Genomic DNA, 26851 nt, shown 5'->3' with positions numbered 1-26851 from the left:
TCTGATTCATTCAGCCCTCCCTCTGATTCATTCAGCCCTCCCTCTGATTCATAGAGCCCTCCCTCTGATTCATTCAGCCCTCCCTCTGATTCATAGAGCCCTCCCTCTGATTCATTCAGCCCTTCCTCTGAGTCATTCAGCCCTCCCTCTGATTCATTCAGCCCTCCCTCTGATTCATAGAGCCCTCCCTCTGATTCATTCAGCCCTTCCTCTGAGTCATTCAGCCCCTCCTCTGATTCATTCAGCCCTCCTCTGATGCATTCAGCCCCTCATCTGATTCATTCAGCCCTTCCTCTGACTCATTCAGCCCCTCCTCTGATTCATTCAGCCCTCCTCTGATTCATTCAGCCCACCCTCTGATTCATTCAGCCCCTCATCTGATTCATTCAGCCCCTCATCTGATTCATAGAGCCCTCTTCTGATTCATTCAGCCCACCCTCTGATTCATTCAGCCCCTCATCTGATTCATTCAGCCCCTCATCTGATTCATTCAGCCCCTCATCTGATTCATTCAGCCCTCCTCTGATCCATTCAGCCCTCCCTCTGATTCATTCAGCCCTCCCTCTGATTCATTCAGCCCTTCCTCTGATTCATTCAGCCCTTCCTCTGATTCATTCAGCCCCTCCTCTGATTCATTCAGCCCCTCCTCTGATTCATTCAGCCCTCCTTTGATTCATTCAGCACTAGTGTGTTCCCAGGTCATCTCTTTGTGGGTTAAGGCCCGCACTGCCTGAATGATTTTAGCTGTCTTGTGCAACGATTTTGCCATCCCAGATGTCATTGGCAAATTCTAAGGTCTGAGTATGCACACAATAATACAATTATTTTGAATAGTCAGATTAATATAATAGTTTGATTTTAAACATTTACAAGAAGAAAAATATCCCTAAAAATATTGTTTAGCCTATGTGACATCTGAAATCAGGCTACCTGATGGGATTTTGATAAATGCACAAAATCGCCAATCAAAATAAACATGATAGCCTATTTGATTCTAAGTTCGGACATATAAAGTTAGGATGTACTGTCAAATTCTCTGAAACGATGTTGGCAGTCAGCATATCTGTGGCATTGTGTTGTGTGATAAAACTGCACACTTTAGAGTGTCCTTTTATTGTCCCCAGCACAAGGTGCCTCTGTGTAATGATCATGCTGTTTAACCATCTTTTTGATATGCCACAGCTGTCAGGTAGATGGATTATTTTGGCAAATGATAAAATGCTCACCAACAGAGATATAAATACATTTGTGCACAACATTTTTGTGCATATGGAACATTTCTGGGATCTTTTATTTCAGCTCATGAAACATGGGGCCAACACTTTACATGTTGCACTTGTAAAGTGGGGGTGTTGCACATGTTGCACTTGTAAAGTGGGGGTGTTGCACTTGTAAAGTGGGGGTGTTGCACATGTTGCATTTTTGTTCAGTATACATTGGAACCAGTCATTAAGTCTAAATGCCACTCTGACTCCTGAGGAATGTGGTATTTCCCATTAACACATAATTTACACAACACAGCCTAATCATTTGTACACTCTTATAAAAAAAAAAGGTTCTATCTAGAACCCAAAAGGGTTTTCCTATGGGGACAGCCTCAGAACCCTTTTGGAACCCTTTTTTCTAAGAGTGTGGTGAGTCAGTGGGTGTTTGATTAAGGTAGAAATGAGAACACTGAGATTAGGAGTTTATATAAATACATGATCCAGTACCACTACTGTATGCTTGTAATCGTTAAAGACTGGGGAGTTTTTCAGGAGAAACAAAGAAAAACGAAATTGAGCTAAGCACAGGCAAATTCCTAGAGGAAAACCTGGTTCAGTCTGCTTACCACCAGACACTGGGAGATGAATTCATCTTTCAGCAGGACAATAACCTAAAACACAAGGGAAATCAATACTGGATTTGCTTACCAAGAAGACAGTGAATGTTCCTGAGTGGCCGAGTTACAGTTTTGACTTAAATCGGCGTAAAAATATATGGCAAGACTTGCAAATGGCTCTCTAGCAAAGATCAACAGCCAATTTGACAGAGCTTGAAGAATACAAATAATAATAATGTGCAAATGTTGCACAATCCAGGTGTGGAAAGTTCTCAGAGACTTACCCAGAAAGACTCACAGCTCTCAGAGACTTACCCAGAAAGACTCACAGTTCTCAGAGACTTACCCAGAAAGACTCACAGCTCTCAGAGACTTACCCAGAAAGACTCACAGCTCTTAGAGACTTACCCAGAAAGACTCACAGCTCTCAGAGACTTACCCAGAAAGACTCACAGTTCTCAGAGACTTACCCAGAAAGACTCACAGCTCTCAGAGACTTACCCAGAAAGACTCACAGCTCTTAGAGACTTACCCAGAAAGACTCACAGCTCTCAGAGACTTACCCAGAAAGACTCACAGCTCTTAGAGACTTACTTAGAAAGACCCACAGCTCTTAGAGACTTACCCAGAAAGACTCACAGTTCTTAGAGACTTACTTAGAAAGACCCACAGCTCTTAGAGACTTACCAAGAAAGATGATAAGATAAAACTTGATGCGATGGCTAAAATTGGAACAATACCCATTGTCACAAACTTGCGTCAGACACATGAACGGGATGGCATACAAGACTCGCTGACACAGGCATTTTGCATTTCTCTATTCTACTGTACACCCCCCTCCTCATCCCCTCCCTTCATTCATATATTTTTATTTTTTTTGCCAAACAGCCTACCGCAGTATCCTTAAAGTCCCTGCGTTTGTCCTGAATTGTCCTTGCCTTTACCCAGCATGCACTTTGGTGATTTGGGTGCTCTGTCAGAGCGGGCGCACGGTTTTGATGAGATGAGGGGAAGGAGGGAGGAGGTAGGGAGGCAGGAGGGATAGAGGGAGGACAGTGGAAGGCAGACGTTGTGATGCTGTCTGTATATGTGCTTCTCTCACACCAAACTACCCCACTCCCACCGCCCTCCTCTCCTCCCCCATTCTCTCCTCCCCCTCCTTCTACATCCTCTCCCCTCCTCCTCCCTCATCTCCCCTCTCCTCCCTCCCCCCTCCTCTCCCCTCCCTCCTCTACCCTCCTCCTCCCATATCTCCTCCTCTCCCCTCCCTCATCTCCCCTCTCCTCCCTCCCTCCCTCCTCTCCCTCCTCTCACCTCTCCTCTCCTCCCTCCCTCCCTCCTCTCTCCCTCCTCCTCCCCTCCTCCTCCCTCCTCTCCACTCTCCTCCCTCCCTCCTCTCCTCTCCCCTCCTCCCTCCCTCCTCTCCCCTGCTCTCTCCCTCATCTCCCCTCATCTCATCTCACCTCTCCTCCCTCTCTTCTCTCCCCTCCTCGTCCCTCTTCTCCTCTCCTCTCCTCCTCCCTCCTCACCCCTGCTCTCTCCCCTCCTCCCTCATCTCCTCCCTCCATCCTCTCCCCTCCTCCTCTCCTCCTCCCATCTCACCTCCCTCTCTTCTCTCCCCTCCTCCTCCCTCCTCTCTCCCCCTCCTCCTCCTCCTCCTCCTCCTCCTCCCTCCCTCCTCGTACCTCTCCCCTGTTCACCCAAACTATATATTTACTCTATCATTCTGTCCCTGTAATTGTGTGCATGTGGATGAAAACAGAGTGTTACAAAGCAGAGTGGAGAACTGTGTCTGGGAGCGCGCTGCACACAGTCCTCATCTGACCTGCACTCAGACTGGCACAGTAGCGAAAGGGAGGGATGAGGGAGAGAGGGACGGGGAGTGAGATGGAGAAATAGTGAGAGAGAGAGAGAATGAGAGGACGGGGCTTGGGGAGCCAAAGGGGTTCATGCATTTTAAACGATTCTGCGCTGTTTATTTTGTCTAATGTCACAATGTTGTGCGTTCACCACATGACTGGTTCTCCCTCTATCCCTCTATCTCTCTCACTCTGGAGGTCAGATCAGGAGCTTAGTGCTACACACTATGATGATTTCAAATCCTGTACCAATTTGTAGCACAGAGGGCAGAAGATCTATACTGTAGATCTATACTTCTGGTGAAGAATACGTTTTTCTCTGCTAGTGACTGACTATGCCTTCCTTGACATAGCCTTCCTGCTACATTACTGGCAGCCATTTTGGGGCACATCAAACAGAATTAGCCACATAATCACCACAGTAATGGGACACAGGAATAATGAGGCAGGAGCCTGGGCGAGGGGGGCCGGAGGATAGTTTGTAAATAACAAAAACAAACCACATCTGGGGTTTGAACTGGGGACTTCCTAAATCAAGATTGCTGTGTGTACTGGAATTCATCTGGTTCCCAGAAACACATTCTGTCCTTCTAGGAAACCTGTCTGTCTGCCCTCTGTAGCAGCCTCCACGTAACCTGTCTGTCTGCCTTCTGTAGCAGCCTCCACGTGACCTGTCTGTCTGCCCTCTGTAGCAGCCTCCACGTGACCTGTCTGTCTGCCCTCTGTAGCAGCCTCCACGTGACCTGTCTGTCTGCCTGGATTCTGTAGCAGCCTCCACGTGACCTGTCTGTCTGCCCTCTGTAGCAGCCTCCATGTGACCTGTCTGTCTGCCCTCTGTAGCAGCCTCCACGTGGCCTGTCTGTCTGCCCACTGTAGCAGCCCCCACTTGACCTGTCTGTCTGCCCTCTGTAGCAGCCTCCACATGGTCATGATTACCTGTCTGTCTGCCTGTTGTAGCAGCCTCCACATGGTCATGATGACTTGTCTGTCTGCCTGTTGTAGCAGCCTCCACATGGTCATGATGACCTGTCTGTCTGCCTGTTGTAGCAGCCTCCACATGGTCATGATGACTTGTCTGTCTGCCTGTTGTAGCAGCCTCCACATGGTCATGATGACTTGTCTGTCTGCCTGTTGTAGCAGCCTCCACATGGTCATGATGACTTGTCTGTCTGCCTGTTGTAGCAACCTCCACATGGTCATGATGACTTGTCTGTCTGCCTGTTGTAGCAGCCTCCACATGGTCATGATGACTTGTCTGTCTGCCTGTTGTAGCAGCCTCCACATGGTCATGAGGATCTGTCTGTCTGCCTGTTGTAGTAGTCTCCACATGGTCATGATGATTGAATTGTCATGTAAGGTATTTTTAACTCATTTCACCAGTTAGGGGGGGGGGGGGGTTATAGAGAGATTATAGAGATTATATGCAGAGAAATGTAAAGTAGAAAACTCTTTTAGATTTGGAGTAATATGGGGTTGAATCCTAACTGAAATTACATAACATACATGGTTGGGTACACATATTAGCAGATGTTATTGATTACACAGATTAGCAGATGTCATCCTGAGTGATGTCTTGAGATGTTGCTTCAATACATCCACATAATTTCCCCTCCTCATGATGCCATCTATTTTGTGAAGTGCACCAGTCCCTCCTGCAGCAAAGCACCCCCACAAAAAGATGCTGCCACCCCCATGCTTCACGGTTGGGATGGTGTTCTTCAGCTTGCAAGCCTCCCCCCTTTTCCTCCAAACATAACGATGGTCATTATGGCCAAACAGTTCTATTTGTGTTTCATCAGACCAGAGGACATGTCTCCAAAAAGTATGACCGTAGTCTGCCTTTTTTATGGAGGTTTTGGAATAGTACCTTCTTCCTTGCTGAGTGGCCTTTCAGGTTATGTCGATATAGGACTCGTTTTTACTGTGGATATAGATAATTTGGTACCTGTTTCCTCCAGCATCTTCAGAAGGTCCTTTGCTGTTGTTCTGGGATTGATTTGCACTTTTCACACCAAAGTACGTTCATCTCTAGGAGACAGAACACATCTCCTTCCTGAGCGGTATGACAGCTGCGTGGTCCCATGGTGTTTATACTTGCGTACTATTGTTGGTACAGGTAGACATGGTACCTTCAGGCCTTTGGAAATTGCTCCCAAGGATGAACCAGACTTGTGGAGGTCCACCATTTTTTTCGGAGGTCTTGGCTTTCTTTTGATTTTCCCATGATGTCAAGCGAAGAGGCACTGAGTTTGAAGGTTGGCCTTGAAATACATCCAAAGGTACACCTCCAGTTGACTCAAATTATGTCAATTAGACTATCAGAAGCTTCTAAAGCCATGACATAATTTTCTGGAATTTTCCAAGCTGTTTAAAGGCACAGTCAACTTAGTGTATGTAAACTTCTGACCATTGGAATTGTGATACAGTGAATTATAAGTGAAATAATCTGTCTGTAAACAATTGTTGGAAAAATGACTTGTGTCATGCACAAAGTAGATGTCCTAACCAACTTGCCAGAACTATAGTTTGTTAACAAGAAATTTGCGGAGTGGTTGAAAAATGAGTTATAATGACTCCAACCTACGTGTATGTAAATGTCGGTCATTGAAGGAAACATTCAATATTTGTTGTGCAGATTTCGGTGCGTATTCATAGTCTTAAATTACATTTGTATATTCAGTTCTTATGGAATAACTTGGATGTGACATGACATTTAATAGCTAAAATGAATAATTTCAATCTCTCATGTCAAGATTATTTGTAGCATTACAGAATCATTGTAGACTCAAATGGATATAATATTAATATTCTAATACATTCCATTTGTTGCTTGATGAAGAACTTTAAAGCCTGGAGTGTTTTTAAGTGCTGTGCATCAGATGTAGGAAAATAAGAGATGAATGCCAAGCTCTCCTCTGAATCATTGAGTAACCCTTTCAAATATAACTCAATCACCATGGAAACACAGGGAAATGATAGAGTTGATCAGAGTGCATTGGGCAGATCTCTCTCTCTCGCTCTCTCTCTCTCTCTCTCAGATTAGCATTAGCCTATTTACTATTATGAGCTTCCCCAACAGGGAATGGCAGTTCAATGAAAATCTTTATTGAAAGACGTTGTGCATTTACTTGTACTATTAGAGAGCGAGAGAGAGATGTTATACAAGTGATCACTGTCACTAGAAGAGGAATGGCTAACCTAGTCCTTCTGGCACTGAACTAATGGAGTTAAGAAAACAAATCAACAAGTAGTCTAGTTTCCTTTCCTCGTGTTCGTTCCTGTGCACTTCATTGGCCTGCTTCCTACAGTACTGTGTTGTTGTTTGTCTGGTTCCTTTGAGCTGACAAATTAACTAGGACGCCTTATTGTATTGTGTTTTCCTTTGGCACAACTTCAAACACAACCTGGCTCTTTACCGGCCGACCGACACTGAGCATGTCCGTTTTATAGCAGCATTGAGTGTTTCATGTAAACGCTTTCTACGAATCTCAATTTCTCAGTAACGGCCTCGCCCACTTTAAGAGCCAGATTGGATCAGACTAGGGCTGGGCAATATACTGTACCAGTCAAAAGTTTGGACACACCTACTCATTCCAGGGTTTTTCTTTATTTTGACTATTTTCTACATTGTAGAATAATAGTGAAGACATCAAACCTATGAAATAACACATATGGAATCATGTAGCAGACAAAAAAGTGTTAAACAAATCCATATATTTTATATTTAATTCTTCAAAGTAGCCACCCTTTTCCTTGATGACAGCTTTGCACACTCTTGGCATTTTCTCGACCTGCTTCATGAGGTAGTCACCTGGAATGCATTTCAATGAACAAGTAGTCTAGTTTCCTTTCCTCGTGTACCTTGTTAAATAGTGGAATTTCTTTCCTTTTTAATGCGTTTCAGTCAATTAGTTGTGTTGTGAGAAGATAGGGGTGGTATATTTGGTAAAAAAACATGGCCAACAGATCGAATACGCAAAGAGAAACATTAGTCCATCATTACTTTAAGACAGTCAGTCAATCCAGAACATTTCAAGAACTTTGAAAGTTTCTTCAAGTGCAGTCACAACAATCATCAAGCGATATGATGAAACTGGCTCTCATGAGGACCGCCACAGGAAAGGAAGACCCAGAGTTACCTCTGCTGCAGAGGATAAGTTAATTAGTGTTACCAGCCTCAGAAATTGCAGCCCAAATAAATGCTTCACAGAGCTCAAGTAACAGACACATCTCTAAATCAACTGTTCAGAGGATACTCTGTGAATCAGGCCTTCACGGTCGAATTGCTGCAAAGAAACCACTACTAAAGGACACCAATAAGAAGAAGAGACTTGCTTGAGCCAAGAAACACGAGCAATGGACATTAGACCGGTAGAAATCTGTCCTTTGGTCTGATAAGTCATAAGGAAAACAGTCAACAAGTGCTCAGCATATCTGGGAACTCCATCAAGACTGTTGGAAAAGCATTCCAGGTGAAGCTGGTTGAGAGAATGCCAAGTGTGTGCAAAGCTGTCATCAAGCTACTTTGAAAAATCTAAAATGTATTTGGATTTGTTTAACACCTGATTTGAACATCTGAACAAAGTGGACAGGCTAACATGCTGTTCAAACAGTCGGAGACGAACAGAACGGTGTGTTCATAACAATTCAACTGTTCTGCCTTGTTAGCTAGCAAATAGATCCAAGTTTGCTAAACTTGAAATATAAAGATTCCTATAAAGATTAGCTTGCTACACACTACTACGTGGGCTTTTGCTTGAGAGATTGTTTATGAGACCTGTGTTAATTTTCTATAAAGCCTGCTACAAAAAGTTAGTCGTTATTAGTGAATGTGCATTATCCATGGTTCTGGTGAAAAAAAAAATGTTTACAAAAAGGGCATTTTCATAGACAGACTTGAAAGCCAGATCAGTGATTATTGCAAAAAATCAGGTTAAACTATTTTTATAAAATAATTCAGTTATTAGTACATCTTATGGTTGTGGAAGGCTTATATCTAGCCTTTTTAGTTTTGAAAAAAACGTATTTTGTGCATAATGTTGCCGCTACTGTCTCTTATGTCCGAAAATAACTTCTGGACATCAGGACTCCGATTACTCGCAACTGACTGGCAGAATCTTTTTTTTCCCTTTAACGAGTCTGACGAGCCCGACGTGAATGATATACTGCCCAGATCCCCATGATTTGCGTGAAGAGGAGGTGGAGAAAAAGGGGCAAGAGGGCGAGCTGCCTTCAGGAAATTCATAGTCGATCGAATAAACCCCCATTTCCTTCCATTCTGCCATCAAACATGCAATCTTTGGAGAATAAAATCGTTGACCTACGAGGAAGATTAAACTACCAACGTGACATTTAAAACTGTAACATCTTATGCTTCACGGATTTGTGGCTGAACGACGACAGTATCAACATACAGCTGGTTGGTTATACCCTGTGCTGACAGGATAGAACAGTGGCGTCTGGTAAGACAAGGGGTAGCGTACTGTTTTTTTGTTGTTGTAAATAACAGCTGGTGCACGATATCTAAGGAAGTCTCTGAGGTAGAGTATCTCATGATAAGCTGTAGACCACACTATCTACCTAGAGAGTTTATCTGTATTTTTTGTAGCTGTACATACCACCACAGACTGAGGCTGGCACTAAGACAGCATTGAATGAGCTGTATTCCACCATAAGCAAACAAGAGAACGCTCACCCAGTGTCACGCCCTGACCTTAGAGATCTTTTTATGCTCTGTTTGGTTGGTCAGGGTGTGACACGGGTGGGAAACTCTATGTTCTTTGTTTCTATGTTTTGGCCGGGTATGGTTCTCAATCAGGGACAGCTGTCCAACGTTGTCTCTGATTGGGAATCATACTTAGACAGCCTTTTTTCCCTTTTTGTATTGTGGGTAGTTGTCTTCGTTTAATGCATGTATAGCCTTACGGCTTCACGTTTGTTTTTGTTGTTTATTGTTTTGTTGGTGACGTTTAAAAATAAAGAAAAATGTGCACTCACCACGCTGCACGTGACATCCAGAGGCAGCGCTCCTAGTAGCCGGGGACTTTAATGCAGGGAAACTTAAAACTGTTTTACCAAATTTCTATCAGCATGTTAAATGTGCAAAAAGAAGAAAAAAAATAATAAACTCTGGACCACCTTTACGCCACACACAGAGATGCATACAAAGCTCTCTCTTGCCCTCTATTTGGAAAACCTGACCATAATTCTAACCTCCTGCTTACAAGCAAAAATTAAAGCAGGAATCACCAGTGACTAGTTCAATAAAAAAAGTGGTCAGATGAAGCAGATGCTAAGCTTCAGGACTGTTTTGCTAGAACAGACTGGAATATGTTCCAGGATTCCTCTGATGGCATTGAGGAGTACACCACATCAGTCATTGGCTTCATCAATAGTGCATTGATGACGTCGTCCCCACAGTGACCGTACGTACATACCCCAACAAGAAGCCATGGATTACAGTCAACATCCACACTGAGCTAAAAGTTAGAGCTGCCACTTTCAAGGAGCGGGACTCTAACCCGGAAGCCTATAAGAAATCCCGCTATGCCCTCCGACGAACCATCAAACAGGCAAAGCATCAATACAGGACTAAGATCGAATCGTCGGATGTGTCAGGGCTTGCAAACCATTACAGACTACAAAGGGAAGCACAGCTGAGAGCTGCCCAGTGACACAAGCCTACCAGACGAGCTGAACTACTTCTATGCTTGCTTCGAGGCAAATAACACTGAAACATGCATGAGAGCACCAGCTGTTCCCGGACGACTGTGTGGTCACGATCTCAACAGCCAATGTGAGTAAGACCTTTAAACAGGTCAACATTTACCAGGCTGCAGGGCCAGACGGATTACCAGGACGTGTACTGCAAGCATGCGCTCACCAACTGGCAAGTATCTTCACTGACATTTTCAACCTGTCCCTGTCCAAATCTGTAATAGCAAGATGTTTTAAGCAGACCACCATAGTGCCGGTGCCCAAGAACACTACGGTAACCTGCCTAAATGACTACCATCCCGTAGCACTCACGTCTGTAGCCCTGAAGTGCTTTGAAAAGATGGTCATGACTCACATCAACACCATTATCCCAGAAACCCTAGACCCACTGCACTGCAATGTTGTAGGTGATCAGGCCTATAGGGAATAGATGAGATTCCTGGCCGTGTGGTACCAGGACAACAACCTCTCCCTCAATGTGATCAAGACAAAGGAGATGATTGCGGACTGCAGGAAAAAGAGGACCAAGCACACCCCCATTGTCATCGACGGGGCTGTAGTGGAGCAGGTTGAGAGATTCAAGTTCCTTGGCCTCCACATCACCAACAAACGAACATGGTCCAAGCACACCAAGACAGTTGTGAAGAGGGCACGACAAAACCTATTCCCCCTCAGGAGACTGAAAAGATTTGGTATGGGTCCTCAGATCCTCAAAAGGTTCTACAGCTGCAGTGGTTGCATCACTGCCTGGTATGGCAACTGCTCGGCCTCCGACCAGTAGGCACTACAGAGGGTAGTCCGAACGGCCCAGTACATTACTGGGGCCAAGCTTCCTGCATCCAGGACCTATATACCAGGCAGTGTCGAAGGAAGACCCTAAAAATTGTCACACTCCAGCCACCCTAGTCATAGACTGTTCTCTCTGCTACCGCACGGCAATCGGTACCGTACTGCTGCTCTTTAATTAATTGTTACTTTTATTTCTTATTCTTATACGTATTTTTTTTAACTGCGTTGTTGGTTAGGTGTTTGTAAGTAATTATTTCACTCTAAGGTCTACACCTGTTTTAATCGGTGCATATGACTAATAACATTTGGTTTGATTTGATGATTACTGATAGCCCTTGTTTGAAATGGAGTGTATTTGACCTTTAATTGTACAACAAATAAAAACATTATGAAAATCTATATATACATATATATATATATATATATATATATACAGTGCCTTGCGAAAGTATTCGGCCCCCTTGAACTTTGCAACCTTTTGCCACATTTCAGGCTTCAAACATAAAGATATAAAACTGTATTTTTTTTGTGAAGAATCAACAACAAGGGGGACACAATCATGAAGTGGAACGACATTTATTGGATATTTCAAACTTTTTTAACAAATCAAAAACTGAAAAATTGGGCGTGCAAAATTATTCAGCCCGCTTAAGTTAATACTTTGTAGCGCCACCTTTTGCTGCGATTACAGCTGTAAGTCGCTTGGGGTATGTCTCTATCAGTTTTGCACATCGAGAGACTGACATTTTTTCCCATTCCTCCTTGCAAAACAGCTCGAGCTCAGTGAGGTTGGATGGAGACCATTTGTGAACAGCAGTTTTCAGTTCTTTCCACAGATTCTCGATTGGATTCAGGTCTGGACTTTGACTTGGCCATTCTAACACCTGGATATGTTTATTTTTTAACCATTCCATTGTAGATTTTGCTTTATGTTTTGGATCATTGTCTTGTTGGAAGACAAATCTCCGTCCCAGTCTCAGGTCTTTTGCAGACCCCATCAGGTTTTCTTCCAGAATGGTCCATCTTCCCATCAATTTTAACCATCTTCCCTGTCCCTGCTGAAGAAAAGCAGGCCCAAACCATGATGCTGCCACCACCATGTTTGACAGTGGGGATGGTGTGTTCAGCTGTGTTGCTTTTACGCCAAACATAACGTTTTGCATTGTTGCCAAAAAGTTCAATTTTGGTTTCATCTGACCAGAGCACCTTCTTCCACATGTTTGGTGTTTCTCCCAGGTGGCTTGTGGCAAACTTTAAACGACACTTTTTATGGATATCTTTAAGAAATGGCTTTCTTCTTGCCACTCTTCCATAAAGGCCAGATTTGTGCAATATACGACTGATTGTTGTCCTATGGACAGAGTCTCCCACCTCAGCTGTAGATCCCTGCAGTTCATCCAGAGTGATCATGGGCCTCTTGGCTGCATCTCTGATCAGTCTTCTCCTTGTATGAGCTGAAAGTTTAGAGGGACGGCCAGGTCTTGGTAGATTTGCAGTGGTCTGATACTCCTTCCATTTCAATATTATCGCTTGCACAGTGCTCCTTGGGATGTTTAAAGCTTGGGAAATATTTTTGTATCCAAATCCGGCTTTAAACTTCTTCACAACAGTATCTCGGACCTGCCTGGTCCTTGTTCTTCATGATGCTCTCTGCGCTTTTGACGGACCTTTGAGACTATCACAGTGCAGGTGCATTTATACAGAGACTTGATTACACACAGGTGGATTGTATTTATCATCATTAGTCATTTAGGTCAACATTGGATCATTCAGAGATCCTCACTGAACTTCTGGAGAGAGTTTGCTGCACTGAAAGTAAAGGGGCTGAATAATTTTGCACGCCCAATTTTTCAGTTTTTGATTTGTTAAAAAAGTTTGAAATATCCAATAAATGTCGTTCCACTTCATGATTGTGTCCCACTTGTTGTTGATTCTTCACAAAAAAAATACAGTTTTATATCTTTATGTTTGAAGCCTGAAATGTGGCAAAAGGTCGCAAAGTTCAAGGGGGCCGAATACTTTCACAAGGCACTGTATATATATATATATATAGTGAATATTCCAGAAGTTTGAAAAAAATGGGAGATATGATTTTTAGGCCATATCGCCCAGCCCTAGATCAGACATGACTCGCAGATAAATACTGAGTTATAAGCGAGAGAGAGAGGAGAGAGAGAAAGAGAGGGGAAGGTGAGGGAAGGAGGGATAGTGGGAGAGAGAGTGTGAGAGAGGGAGAGGCAGAGAGGCCCTAGTGAAATAGAAAGAAGAAGGGAAGAGGTTGTTGTGAAGTCCTCTAGATCAGATCCCATAAGTCCAAAATGTTGGACCCGTTCTGAAATGGACCATCCAGAACCAATATGCATAAATAATAACTTTCAAATATAGAGACCCGTTCTAAACAGACCAGAAAACCACTAGACCCATTCCTGTATAGGCCTGGTCGGATCAGAACACGGTCCAATCCGAGTGAGGGAAGCAACAGAAAACTACATTTTTAAGCTACTTTATTAACCGGACACTCTAGCAGGGGTTGTGCTGTGTGTTTAGGCTACTGTGAGTGACATGGGGAACAGGGAGGAGGGAGGGAGAGATGAGACAGCCAACCAACCATGCTGACTCGCGCTATTGTAGACTAATAGCTGACATAGCTAGGTTATTTATCATCCAATATGATTACAAAGTACCTGTCTTGACTGCATCAAACCAGGAGAAGCTAGCTAGCTAGGCTAATTGAGGCTGCATGCGCTTTCGCGTCCTACACAGTTACAAACAACAACTCCATTCAGAATATTAAGTACAGCTGTTGGTCGTTGTAGCCTATCCTCCTTGAACTTTTATTCCATCTTCCATTGATTAGATATCTCCTAACTTTTGCCACACACAGAGGCTCTATGACTGTAGCTTATTGCCGCTTTGATGACTTATGATTGGCCATCAATAAGCTACACACTCCACTCTCGTGAAAAGCAAGAATTTCTCTCTCTCGCTACTGCAGCCGTCACATTAAGATCTGTACGGGTCCTCCCAGAGAAGTCAGTTAAAATTACACATACTTGAGGTCCTGTGACAATATATCAGATCCGACCCCTACCGTGACATTATTTAGAACACGCTTGGGTTCGAAATCGGGTTATTCAGGTACAGGTGGTTCAAATCAAATTCAAATCACATTTATTTATATAGCCCTTTGTACATCAGCTGATATCTCAAAGTGCTGTACAGAAACCCAGCCTAAAACCCCAAACAGCAAGCAATGCAGGTGTAGAAGCACGGTGGCTAGGAAAAACTCCCTAGAAAGGCCAAAACCTAGGAAGAAACCTAGAGAGGAACAAGGCTATGAGGGGTGGCCAGTCCTCTTCTGGCTGTGCCGGGTGGAGATTATAACAGAACATGGCCAAGATGTTCAAATGTTCATAAATGACCAGCATGGTCAAATAATAATAATCACAGTAGTTGTCGAGGGTGCAGCAAGTCAGCACCTCAGGAGTAAATGTCAGTTGGCTTTTCATAGCCAATCATTAAGAGTATCTCTACCACTCCTGCTATCTCTAGAGAGTTGAAAACAGCAGGTCTGGGACAGGTAGTATGTCCGGTGAACAGGTCAGGATTCCATAGCTGCAGGCAGAACACTTGAAACTGGAGCAGCAGCACGGCCAGGTGGACTGGGGACAGCAAGGAGTCATCATGCCAGGTAGTCCTGAGGCATGGTCCTAGGGCTCAGGTCCTCCGAGAGAAAGAGAGAATTAGAGAGAGCATACTTAAATTCACACAGGACACCGGATAAGACAGGAGTACTCCAGATATAACAAACTGACCCTAGCCCCCCCGACACAAACTACTGCAGCATAAATATTGGAGGCTGAGACAGGAGGGGTCAGGAGACACTGTGGCCCCATTCAATGACACCCCCGGACAGGGCCAAACAGGAAGGATATAACCCCACCCACTTTGCCAAAGCACAGCCCCCACACCACTAGAGGAATATCTTTAACCACCAACTCACCATCCTGAGACAAGGCCGAGTATAGCCCACAAAGATCTCCGCCTCGGCACAACCCAAGGGGGGGGCGCCAACCTTTAGTCTGCTCCCATCCTCCTTTACTTTCTGCAGAAGTATTTATGATTATATATGTTCAATGCCAGAGGTTAATGATGTCGTAAAGCATGTCTGAGAGCTTCAATCCTCTGCTTCTGCACCTGGCTCCTCCCTCCAACTCCACACATCCAGCGTGGCACTGCACATATGTCTTCATATACTCTTTTTAAAGCCTCGTAGTTGCAGTGCCTTCATACGTGTTACTGTTAGCCAGTGCTTGAAGTGGAATGAAAAAAGGTGCCAGTACTCAAACAGTAGAACGTTTAAAGTGTCAGTACTTGCAGCGGCCCAATTCATTAGACTGTGTGTATTTGTGTGTGTGATAGTGTAGAGTTCAATGAAAACGGCCAATGCTTTCCTCCCTTACATGGAGATCTTTCCAAAGCCTTCTACATCCTCGCTGTCCCTAATGTATTGTTTTTGAAAAATGTTCTAAAACTACTTGCTTGGTAGTACATGTATTTGTTCATGCATGTGCTTTAATCCCTTGCTGAGGATTAGGCCTATCCATGGACATTGTTTTGGATTATAGCACCACAAACGTCTACCTCTTTGTACGTATTTGAATGTAAACACTTATGATTAAGAGACATATGGTCTTGATGAGCCCAGGCAGCAGTGTGTATAATAGAATCTGATATTTCTCCTCTGGTTCTTGTTCTTCCAGGGCTCTGTCTGGTGGGGCTCGGCAGCTCCTCAACCCGGCCTGGAGACTCCTCGGCTCCCTCCCTCCCTACCTCCCTCTGGTAAGAATGGCCTTTTGTTGCACAATGCTCAGACAGCTAGCCAGCGTCCAACACCTCAAACACACATACGCACGCACACACACACACACACACACACACAGCCTCACAGCATGCCAGGGTCTCCTCAGCTCTGCCAATACAGAGAGGAAGGAGGAGACCACAGCCGTCAGCTTCACTTCAGCCCCTTTCCTCGGCCTCAGCTAAACAGCACACACACATGGTCAGAAATGGAATTAATGACTTAGCCCTTTTTATGGAAGCAGTACATTTGATTCAAAGTTGTCTGAAGGTGAGCCAGTTAGTAGAGCTAACAGTGCGTCTGGCTTCAGACCAAGGTCTGTTCTTTTGCTGAATGAACTCGGCATGTTCAGGTGTGAACCATGGGTTGGCTCTTTCATTCTTCATAGGAGCATGTTTGTCAGATACGTTGATAAACATACTAGAAATATGTTCAAGAGCAAGTTAGAATGGTGAAGGTCAAGTGTTAGAAGTTTCTCTTAGTGATAAGGTGTGGTTTAGTTTTAGGCAACTTTGTTTCTGACAGACTATAGGACAGTGATCACTGAGGTCCATAGCAAATACACCACTAGTGGGCTCAGAAATCAGTTGGACTAAGCTCAGATCAATACATGCTGATTTAAGACGATCAGACAAAGGAGTAAGCCAATCGAGATTCAGATCCCCCAATTACAGAATAAATGGAACAGTCAAATGTCGTTTCCATGTGTTTGATACCGTTCCATTTATTCCACTCCAGCCATTACAATGAGCCCATCCTCCTATAGCTCATCCCACCAGCCTCCTCTGGTGTGTGTGCCTAAATTAGTATCTGGTCTATGCTTTCTAAGAACCATATGGGGCCTGTTCAGGAATGGGGAAACATTACAGAACGATCAGATAGAAATGTCTGCAACAAACATGAATGTAGAATAGGTAACAGGTACCATGCCAGCTCTAGTCATTACATTTCTATCTGCAATGTACGTTTTGAAGTTTGAACTATTCATCTCACTGAATACAATACACCCCCTGGTGTGCTGGATTAACACACACACTGGCTGGGTGGCTGGGTCAGGCAGTTCTCAGTCTCTGAAAGATGAGACCTGCCCAGCCAACTTCCTTATTCAGACGTGGACAACTACCTAGAGAACATTAGACCCCCGGGCTACTACCTAGAGAACATTAGACCCCCGGGCTACTACCTAGAGAACATTAGACCCCCGGGCTACTACCTAGAGAACATTAGACCCCCGGGCTACTACCTAGAGAACATTAGACCCCCGGGCTACTACCTAGAGAACATTAGACCCCCGGGCTACTACCTAGAGAACAATAGACCCCCGGGCTACTACCTAGAGAACATTAGACCCCCAGGCTACTACCTAGAGAACATTAGACCCCCGGGCTACTACCTAGAGAACATTAGACCCCCGGGCTACTACCTAGAGAACATTAGACCCCCGGGCTACTACCTAGAGAACATTAGACCCCCGGGCTACTACCTAGAGAACATTAGACCCCCGGGCTACTCACCAAATAGCACCCTGTTACCTGTAGTGCACTACTTTTTACCAGGGCCTACAGTGCCGTTACAGACACAGGTCTAGTCTAGGGAGTCTGGAAAGGGCGTTTCCAACTTCAAGAACCTGATTATTTTCACAGTTATTTAGGTATACCTGAGAGGAGTTAGTCACATTATTAAACATGAATGATCTCAAGAATTACTACTTTATTACTATTTAATTCACTTAGTATCCATCTCTAGGGAAATCTCTCTGTGATCGGCAGTCTGCTGTAATTCTGTTAACCACAACTGGAACTTTCAAGTTGTGCTCTTTCGCAACACTCTGCAGGGTTTCTCTGTACACTGCATGAGGCGACTGTAGGGTTTTGGTGACAGGCACGCACACTCTGTGTTTTCCCCTATTGGTTTAGCTTCATCTTAATGTAATATGATAAGGCTCCCAAACAAAAAGTGGCTCAGATTCTTTTATTAGCCAAATTATTTTGAATGAAAACAACATCTGGTGGCCTTTGTGTGTGTGCATGTGTGTGTGTGTGTTTGTGTGCCTTTATTATGGTATGTCTACGTTGTGGTGATGATGATCGAGGCCATATTAAATAACACTATTAAACCCGAGCTTGGAAAATGAACTATCAGAACAAAACAAGACTTCTGCTCGTTGTGAAATGTTTTGTGTGACTAAGCTCCAAGTTTGCTATCAAAAGGCCATCTTAGATAGGGGTACAACAGGCTGTTATGAAGGCACTGAGAATACAGCCTCCAGTTGGTATGTTTATTTCATTCATTTCATGGTGCATAATGACATTTTGCACTAATGACTAAATAATGACTACGAAGGTAGACACCACGAACCTAAGGTAACTTAGGTGCCATAGGTGCCATTAGGTGCCATTTAAAAAAATATATTTTACCCCCTTTTCGTGGTATCCAATTGTTAGTAGCTACTATCTTGTCTCATCGCTACAACTCCTGTTCGGGAGAGATGAAGGTTGAAGGTCATGCGTCCTCCGATACACAACCCATTCAAGCCGCACTGCTTCTTAACACAGCACGCATCCAACCCGGAAGCCAGCCGCACCAATGTGTCTGAGGAAACACCGTGCACCTGGTGACCTTGGTTAGCGCGCACTGTGCCTGGCCCGCCACAGGAGTTGCTGGTGCACAATGAGACAAGGATATCCCGGACGACGCTATGCCGATTGTGCGTCGCCCCACGGCCCTTTGGTGCCATTTTTTGTAGTCAACTCTTTCTCTCTCGCTGGTGCTTTGAAATAGAATAAGTCTTGACTCACTAAATTTACTGCAGCTAACATCCACCTAGGGCACAATTTCTTCTGATTCAGCTAACTGTTCCCCCCTTAGTCCTGGACCCATTTCATATCGGCAAAAGCTTTTACATATATAAAAATGCACAAAGTACTAATTTGTACAGATTACTTGGTTTGCCAAAGATTACATTTTTTATGCAATAAAATGCAAATTAATTACTTTCAAATCATACAATGTGATTTTCTGGATTTTTGTTTTAGATTCCGTCGCTCACAGTTGAAGTGTACCTATGATACAAATTACAGACCTCTACATGCTTTGTAAGTAGGAAAACCTGCAAAATCGGCAGTGTATCAAATACTTGTTCTCCCCACTGTGTTTCCGTTAATTCCCATATATTCCTGTTAATTCCCACAGGACGTTTCTACCTCTGAATATTCCCCAAAATGCGCAACCCGAATGCATGGTCACTTTAATAACTATCTACATGTACATATTACCTCGACACCGGTGCCCCCGCACATTGACTCTGTACCAGTACCCCTTGTATATACAGTTGAAGTCAGGAGTTTACATACACTTAGTTTGGAGTCATTAAATCTTGTTTTTCATCCACTCCACAAGTTTCTTGTTAACAAACTATAGTTTTGGCAAGTCGGTTAAGACATCTACTTTGTGCATGACACAAGTAATCTTTACAACAATTGTTTACAGACAGATTATTTCACTTATAATTCACTGTATCACATTTCCAGTGGGTCAGAAGTTTACATACACTAAGTTGGCTGTGCCTTTAAACAGCTTGGAAAATTCCAGAAAATTATGTCATGGCTTTATAAGCTTCTGATAGGCTAATTGACATCATTTGAGTCAATTGGAGGTGTACTTGTAGATGTATTTCAAGGCCTACCTTCAAACTCATTGCCTCTTTGCTTGACAACATGGGAAAATCTAAAGAAATCAGCCAAGCCCTCAAAATAAAATGGTGGACCTCCACAAGTCTGGTTCATCCTTGGGAGCAATTTCCAAACACCTGAAAGTACCACGCTCATCTATACAAACAATATTATGCAAGTATAAACACCATGGGACCACGCAGCTGTCATACTGCTCAGGAAGGAGACACGTTCTGTCTCCTAGAGATGAACATACTAGGAGACATACACGAAAAGTGCAAATCAATCCCAGAACAACAGCAAAGAACCTTGTGAAGATGCTGGAGGAAACAGGTACAAAAGTATCTATATCCACAGTAATATATCAACATAACCTGAAAGTCCCTCAGCAAGGAAGAAGCCACTGCTCCAAAACCGCCATAAAAAATCCAGACTACGGTTTGCAACTGCACATGGGGACAAAGATTGTACTTTTTGGAGAAATGTCCTCTGGTCTGATGAATCAAAAATTTAACTGTTTGGCCATAATGACCATCGTTATGTTTGGAGGAAAAAGGGGAGGCTTGCAAGCTGTGTTGTGGGGGTGCTTTGCTGCAGGAGGGACTCGTGCACTTTACAAAATAGATGGCATTATGAGGGAGGAAAATGATATGGATATATTGAAGCAACATTTCAAGACATCAGTCACGCTTGGTCGGAAATGGGTCTTCCAAATGGACAATGACCCCAAGCATACTTCCAAAGTTGTGGCAAAATGGCTTAAGGACAACAAAGTCAAGGTATTGGAGTGGCCATCACAAAGCCCTGACCTCAATCCCATAGAAAATGTGTGGGTAGAACTGAAAAAGCATGTGCGAGCAAGGAGGCCTACTAACCTGACTCAGTTACACAGCTCTGTCAGGAGGAATGGGCCAAAACTCACCCAACTTATTGTGAGACGCTTGTGGAAGGCCACCCGAAACGTTTGAGTTAGTTAAGTTAAACAATTTAAAGGCAATGCTACCAAATACTAATTGAGTGTGAACTTCTGACCCACTGGGAATGTGATGAAATAAATAAAAGCTGAAATAAATCATTCTCTCTATTATTCTGACATTTCACATACTTAAAATAAAGTGGTGATCCTAACTGACCTAAAACAGGGTATTTTTACTAGGATTAAATGTCAGGAATTGTTAAAACTGAGTTTAAATGTACTTGGCTAAGGTGTATGTAAACTTCCGACTTAAACTGTTGCTCCGCCTTTTTTTTTTTACTGCTGCACTGTAATGATTTTTTGGGGGGTATTTTCTTTAAACTGCGTTGTTGGTTAAGGGCTTGTAAGTAAGCATTTCACTGTAAGATCTACACCTGTTATATTCGGTGCATGTGACAAATAAAATTAGATTTGATTTGAAGTAATTTTTACTGGGTGACTTTTACTTTTACTTGAGTCATTTTCTATTAATGTATCTTTAGTTTTACTCAAGTATGACAATTGACTACTTTTTCCACCACTGCAAATACACAGCATAATTTTTCTCCCTTGGCGGCTTAACTCACTAGTGCTATCAGAAGAAACCTTTGTTGCTTTTATATAATCTCAAATTGAGCTATTTCTCCAGCTTAATCAAACCCCTGGAATGTCTCCTACAGCAGTATGGGAATCCTTGAAGGCTTATCTAAGGGGCCAAATCGTTTCGTACAGCGCAAGATTAAGGAAATACAATGAGATAACTGACGAGCTGGGTAACAAATGTATTGATTTAGAGGTCAATTCATGCTTTCATAACATTTACTCATGTCACGACTTCTGACGAAGTTGATGCCTCGGGCGGTGCTCGGCAGTCGATGTCGCCGGTCTTCTGGCCATCTCCGATTCATTTTTCATTTTCCATTTGTCTTGTCTTGTTTTCCCACACACCTGGTTCTCATTTCCCTCATTATGTGTTGTGTATTTAACCTTCTGTTTCCCCCATGTCTTTGTGTGGTATTGTTTATTCTGTTTATTGTTTTGCGCACGTTAGTCTGTTGCGCTGGGTTATGTTAACCCAAATTGTTATTTTGGGTTTATTTTGCCGTGTGCTTTTGGTTTGCCTAAATAAAAGGCTCCGTTGGCTACCCAATATCTGCTCTCCTGCACCTGACTCTCTTACAGCCATTTACGCATACCTGACAACTCACAATTATACACTTCAGAATCTGCTGGTAATGCTACCTTACTTGACACCATCTTTGAGAACTTAGATATTCCTACAGTTGAACCTGAGATAGCGTCTGAATTAGAATAACACTTCTTTGTAGAAGAGATTGTGTTGGCAATTAAATCTATACAGTGTGGTAAATCCCTTGGACCAGACAGATTTCCGAGCAATTTTTTTAAACAATTCTCAGATCAACACTCTCCTCTCTTCCTTTGCGTATTTGAGGAATCATTCTCCTCAGTCTTTACCCTCAACAATGAGACAAGCATGTATTTAAATTATTCTGAAAATGGGGGGAAAAAATCTTGAATGTGGTTCATATATGCCAATTTCTTTACTGAATTGTGATAGCCTGCCTTTTTGAGTCCTTCCCTCCATTATCTCTACGGTTCACACTGGTTTCATTAAAAAAATCGTCACTCTTTGTTCAACATCAGACGTCTTTGTAATACACTTTACAATCCCTTTTCATCTGACACTCCAGAGATATTGTTATCACGTGATGCTGAGAAGGCGTTTGATCGGGTGGAGTGGGATTATCTATTTTATACTCTCAAACAAATTGGAGTCGGTCCCAATTTTATGTCCTGGATCAAAGTCCTTTACTCCTCCCCTATGGCTGCAGTGCGCACAAATAATAACCTTTCATCCTATTTCCAACTTCAACGTGGGACAAGAAAGGGTTGTCCTCTATCCCCTCAGCTGTTTGCTATCGCAATTGAGCCTTTAGCCATAGCAATATTTAATAACACCACTATCAAAGGTATTCGAAGACGGGGCTTAGAGCATAAAGTCTCACTCAATGCGAATGACTTGCCCTGAAATATACTCTTAAAGACCTAGTAATATTTTACATAAATAGCAGTCAATATTAATCGTCACCTTAATTCAGTCTCATCTGAAAGTTGTAAATTCTTGGTTATCTGCACGAACCCTGGCTAACAAGTTGAATCAGCAATGCAAAATTGAGTTTAATTATTTATTTACTAAATACCTAACTAATCACACAGAATTCCATATACACATAATTAATCATAACTTGATTACAAATTACGTCATAAAGGAAAACGTCCCTCGCGGGCGGAACAGATTTGACAGCTTGTTACACAAAAGAAAAGGGTCTGGGTTTGAGTGAAAGAGCGGGAAGACTGAGTAACAAAGGAAGAAGCTGTGCTATCATAAATACAGTATCTTATGCATTCTAAATTACCGCCCATTTGGAAAATGAAAATGCAATAAATATTTACTCTGAGCTGCGCTTCAGTAGGTTGGTGGTAGATGGAAGGCCGTGTTGCCAAACCGAGTCCTTTGTCCTTTGAAGAATGTCTCTGGTGGTCAATTGGATACGTTGTAGTAACGTCGTTGTGTGATAGACGGGATACTCTGTCTGTTCCTTCCTAACCCTCGTTTGCAGCTGCTGTTGCTAACTCAACGGCTAGGAGGTATCACGTAAGAAGTGAATAAGAGTTCAAAGTTCGTACCATTCGCAACTAAAGTTCACGCTGATGTTGGCTTCGTTCTGTAGTTATTATCTGAACCATTCTGACATCGGACCGTCGTCCTCACATCCTCGGAACAGGAGGTTGTATTGTTGTCAAGGCTTTATATAGGAAGGGAGAGGAGGGCGTGTTTGAAAAGTTTTATAGCCCATGTCCCTTCACAGGGGCGGGCCACTGATTGAGCAGAGCCCTAACCTTATGAAAACCCAAATCTCACATTTTAGAGGCTAAAATCACATTTCATCCCATCACGAATAATTTCATATTCAAACATTTAAATTGAACAATAATTCCATGTGAATCCGATAACTCTGATGTGTAGACGTTCCACTGTAGAGTTTATGTCATCTTATCATTGATGAGAATGTCTCAGATGACAACCGAACTGACATCATATTCATTAAGTACCACCGCATATGTTCAATTGGTCGGATTACCAGAATATAGTTCATTTTCCCCCACCTCCTGATGTTCCCAGAATCTCTATGTTAACCAAGGGATTTGCAGATGTAACATCAGTAGGGTGGAGAGAGGAAAAAGGGGGGAATCCTCTTCCCATTGATTCTTAAGATGTAAGCATTCTCCTGCTGCTTTATTACACATGTTTTGGACATGCCCAAAATTGACAGATTTCTGGATATCATTTTTTGTGTATTTTTCTAAGTTACTGGAGAGACCTATAAAACCTCCTGCCTTCATTGCATTACTGGGAGTGGCACCACAGGAGGCCCCTCTAAACAGTTCTATAGAGTGGCACCACAGGAGGCCCCTCTAAACAGTTCTATGGAGTGGCACCACAGGAGGCCCCTCTAAACAGTTCTATGGAGTGGCATCACAGGAGGCCCCTCTAAACAGTTCTATGGAGTGGCATCACAGGAGACCCCTCTAAACAGTTCTATAGAGTGACACCACAGGAGGCCCCTCCAAACAGTTCTATAGAGTGGCACCACAGGAGGCCCCTCTAAACAGTTCTATAGAGTGGCACCACAGGAGGCCCCTCTAAACAGTTATATGGGCAACAGGCTGGCATGTACTACTCTTCTAGCTAGATGTCTTCTACTATTTAAGTGGAAGGTTTGGTTTCCTCATACTTTTAACCATTGGATAAAGAAAGTTATGCAACATCTCAAGCATCTCAAAATACGCTACTCGCTACTCCGTTAGGGGATCTGCAATTACATTTGATAATATCTGGCAACCTTTCCTATCCTTTGTAGAAGACATGGATTTCACAACTCCATAAACCAACCCAAATGAGAATTTGTATCATTATTTCTTACTCTTTAAAAAAAATGTTTAGGTGGTGGATCAGCTTTAATGTTGCAGGTAGATTGTAGGGTCCATCTGGGTAATTGTCTGCATCACTTCCAATCCCCCAAATATATATATATATGTACAAGTTTGGGGTCACTTAGAATTGTCCTTGTTTTAAAAGAAAAGCAATTTCGTCCATTAAAATAACATCAAATTGATCAGAAATACAGTGTAGACATTGTTAATGTTGTAAATGACTATTGTAGCTGGAAACGGCTGATTTTTTATGGAATATCTACATAGGCGTACAGAGGCCCATTATCAGCAACCATCACTCCTGTGTTCCAATGGTACGTTGTGTTAGCTAATCCAAGTTTATCATTTTAAAAGGCTAATTGATCATTAGAAAACCCTTTTGCAATTATGTTAGCATAGCTGAAAACTGTTGATTAAAGAAGAAATACAACTGGCCATATTTAGACTAGTTGAGTATCTGGAGCATCAGCATTTGTGGATTCGATTACAGGCTCAAAATGGCCAGGGGAGTCTGTGACAGTCCCCGAAACCCACCCTTTCCCGACGCGTGTCACGTTCTGACCTTAGTTCTTTTGTTATGTCTTTGTTTTAGGTTGGTCAGGGCGTGAGTTGGGGTGGGTTGTCTATGTTCGTTTTTCTATGTTGTGTTTTGTGTTTGGCCTGGTATGGTATGGTTCTCAATCAGAGGCAGGTGTCGTTAGTTGTCTCTGATTGAGAATCATAATCATAGCATTTTCCCACCTGTGTCTTGTGGGTGATTATTTTCTGTTCAGTGTTTTTTCAGCACCATACAGGACTGTTCGTTTGTCGTTTTATTGTTTTGTTTCAGTGTTCAATTACTTTATTAAAGAATATGGACATTTACCACGCTGCGTGCGCATTGGTCCTCCTCTTCTTCCACCTACGACGAACGTTACAACGTGCTGCATCAGCAGAGGGGCGACACCGGCCTTGGGGAACGACCACAGGGACGCGGTGCGGGTCGGTCAGGGCCCCCCGATGGTGAAAATCCCTGGTCAGCGAAGCGTCCCGAATGTCCCCCGCAAGAACCCAGCACCGATCCGTTGGGCTGTACCCCTCCAAGTCGATGAGGTACTGGAGACGACCTGCCCGACGCCTCGAATCCAGGACTTCCCGGACCGAGTACCCCGGACCTCCCTCGATGTCCAGAGGAGGAGGCGGGGTGTCACTGGGTCCAGCCTTAGCGAGGGGACCAGGCACCACTGGCCTGAAGAGAGACATGAAAAGTTGGGTTGACTTTTCGGGTTTACGAGACCCATAATAACAAGTGCACAAAAATCAACATAGCACCAAAAACCAAATAAAACAGAGTACAGTTCCTCAATGATCGACAAGGACAATGTGGAACAGAGGGCACATATGTACACATACTAATCAGGGGGAATGGGAACCAGGTGTGCGTAATGAGACAAGACAGTCTGGGGTTGGTGGTACTGATCCAGTTCAGTGACGCCTAGAAGGCCGGTGACATAGACCTCTGGAGCTGGTGAACGGAATGAGCAGCACTACCGGGGGGATCCGTGACACTTCCAGACAGAGAGGTCCATCCCACATTTCTATACAGACTATAATGACGAGTCCTAAAAGTGTCCCCTGTGATAAAACGTATTGCTGAATGGTAGACTGTGTCCAAGGGTTTTAAAACAGAGGTTGCCGTATACATGTAAACAATATCACCAAAATCCAGCACAGGTAGAAGCGTTGCTTGAGCAATTTTTCTCCTATTTTAATACTAAGGCATGATTTATTTCGATATTACAAAAAATATTGGTTCTTAGCTTCTTAGTCAGATTTTCTATATGCGTTACGAAGGATAACTTGTCATCAATCCAGACACCCAGGTACTTATATTGAGAAACAAGCTCAATTTGGACTCCATTTATAGCCAAATATGCAGGTCCTCAGGGTCAACATTTTGTGACCTAGAGAACAGCATGAGCTTGGTTTTACTTGTATTTAACACTAATTTAAGATCTCTAAGTGATTTCTGAATTGAATCAAAGTCATGCTGAAGTTCACAAATGGTCTGCTGTACTGAGGTGGCACAGGAATACAAAACCGTGTCATCTGGACAGAGATGAATGTTACAACTATTAACAGTGTTTCCTATGTCATTAATACACAAAGTGAACAATGAAT

At 43.3% G+C, this 26851-nt stretch overlaps 1 protein-coding gene across 8 annotated transcripts in view; it reads left to right on the top strand.

Annotated features, from left to right (window-relative positions):
- Window positions 1–26851, top strand: part of LOC100135978 (thyroid hormone receptor beta) — a 147002-nt gene that overhangs the window by 60688 nt on the left and 59463 nt on the right. For all 8 annotated transcript variants that reach the window (XM_036953001.2, XM_090208852.1, XM_090208848.1 and 5 more), the window contains exon 2: window positions 15951–16029. The gene's annotated coding sequence lies outside the window, so the exon portion shown is untranslated. The remainder of the gene's footprint in view (window positions 1–15950; window positions 16030–26851) is intronic.

Source organism: Oncorhynchus mykiss, chromosome 18, assembly GCF_057628025.1.
Source record: "Oncorhynchus mykiss isolate SJ-2025 chromosome 18, ASM5762802v1, whole genome shotgun sequence".
Lineage (NCBI taxonomy): Eukaryota > Metazoa > Chordata > Actinopteri > Salmoniformes > Salmonidae > Oncorhynchus > Oncorhynchus mykiss.
Note: the sequence above shows the minus strand (reverse complement) of the source record. Positions and strands in the feature narration are given on the sequence as shown.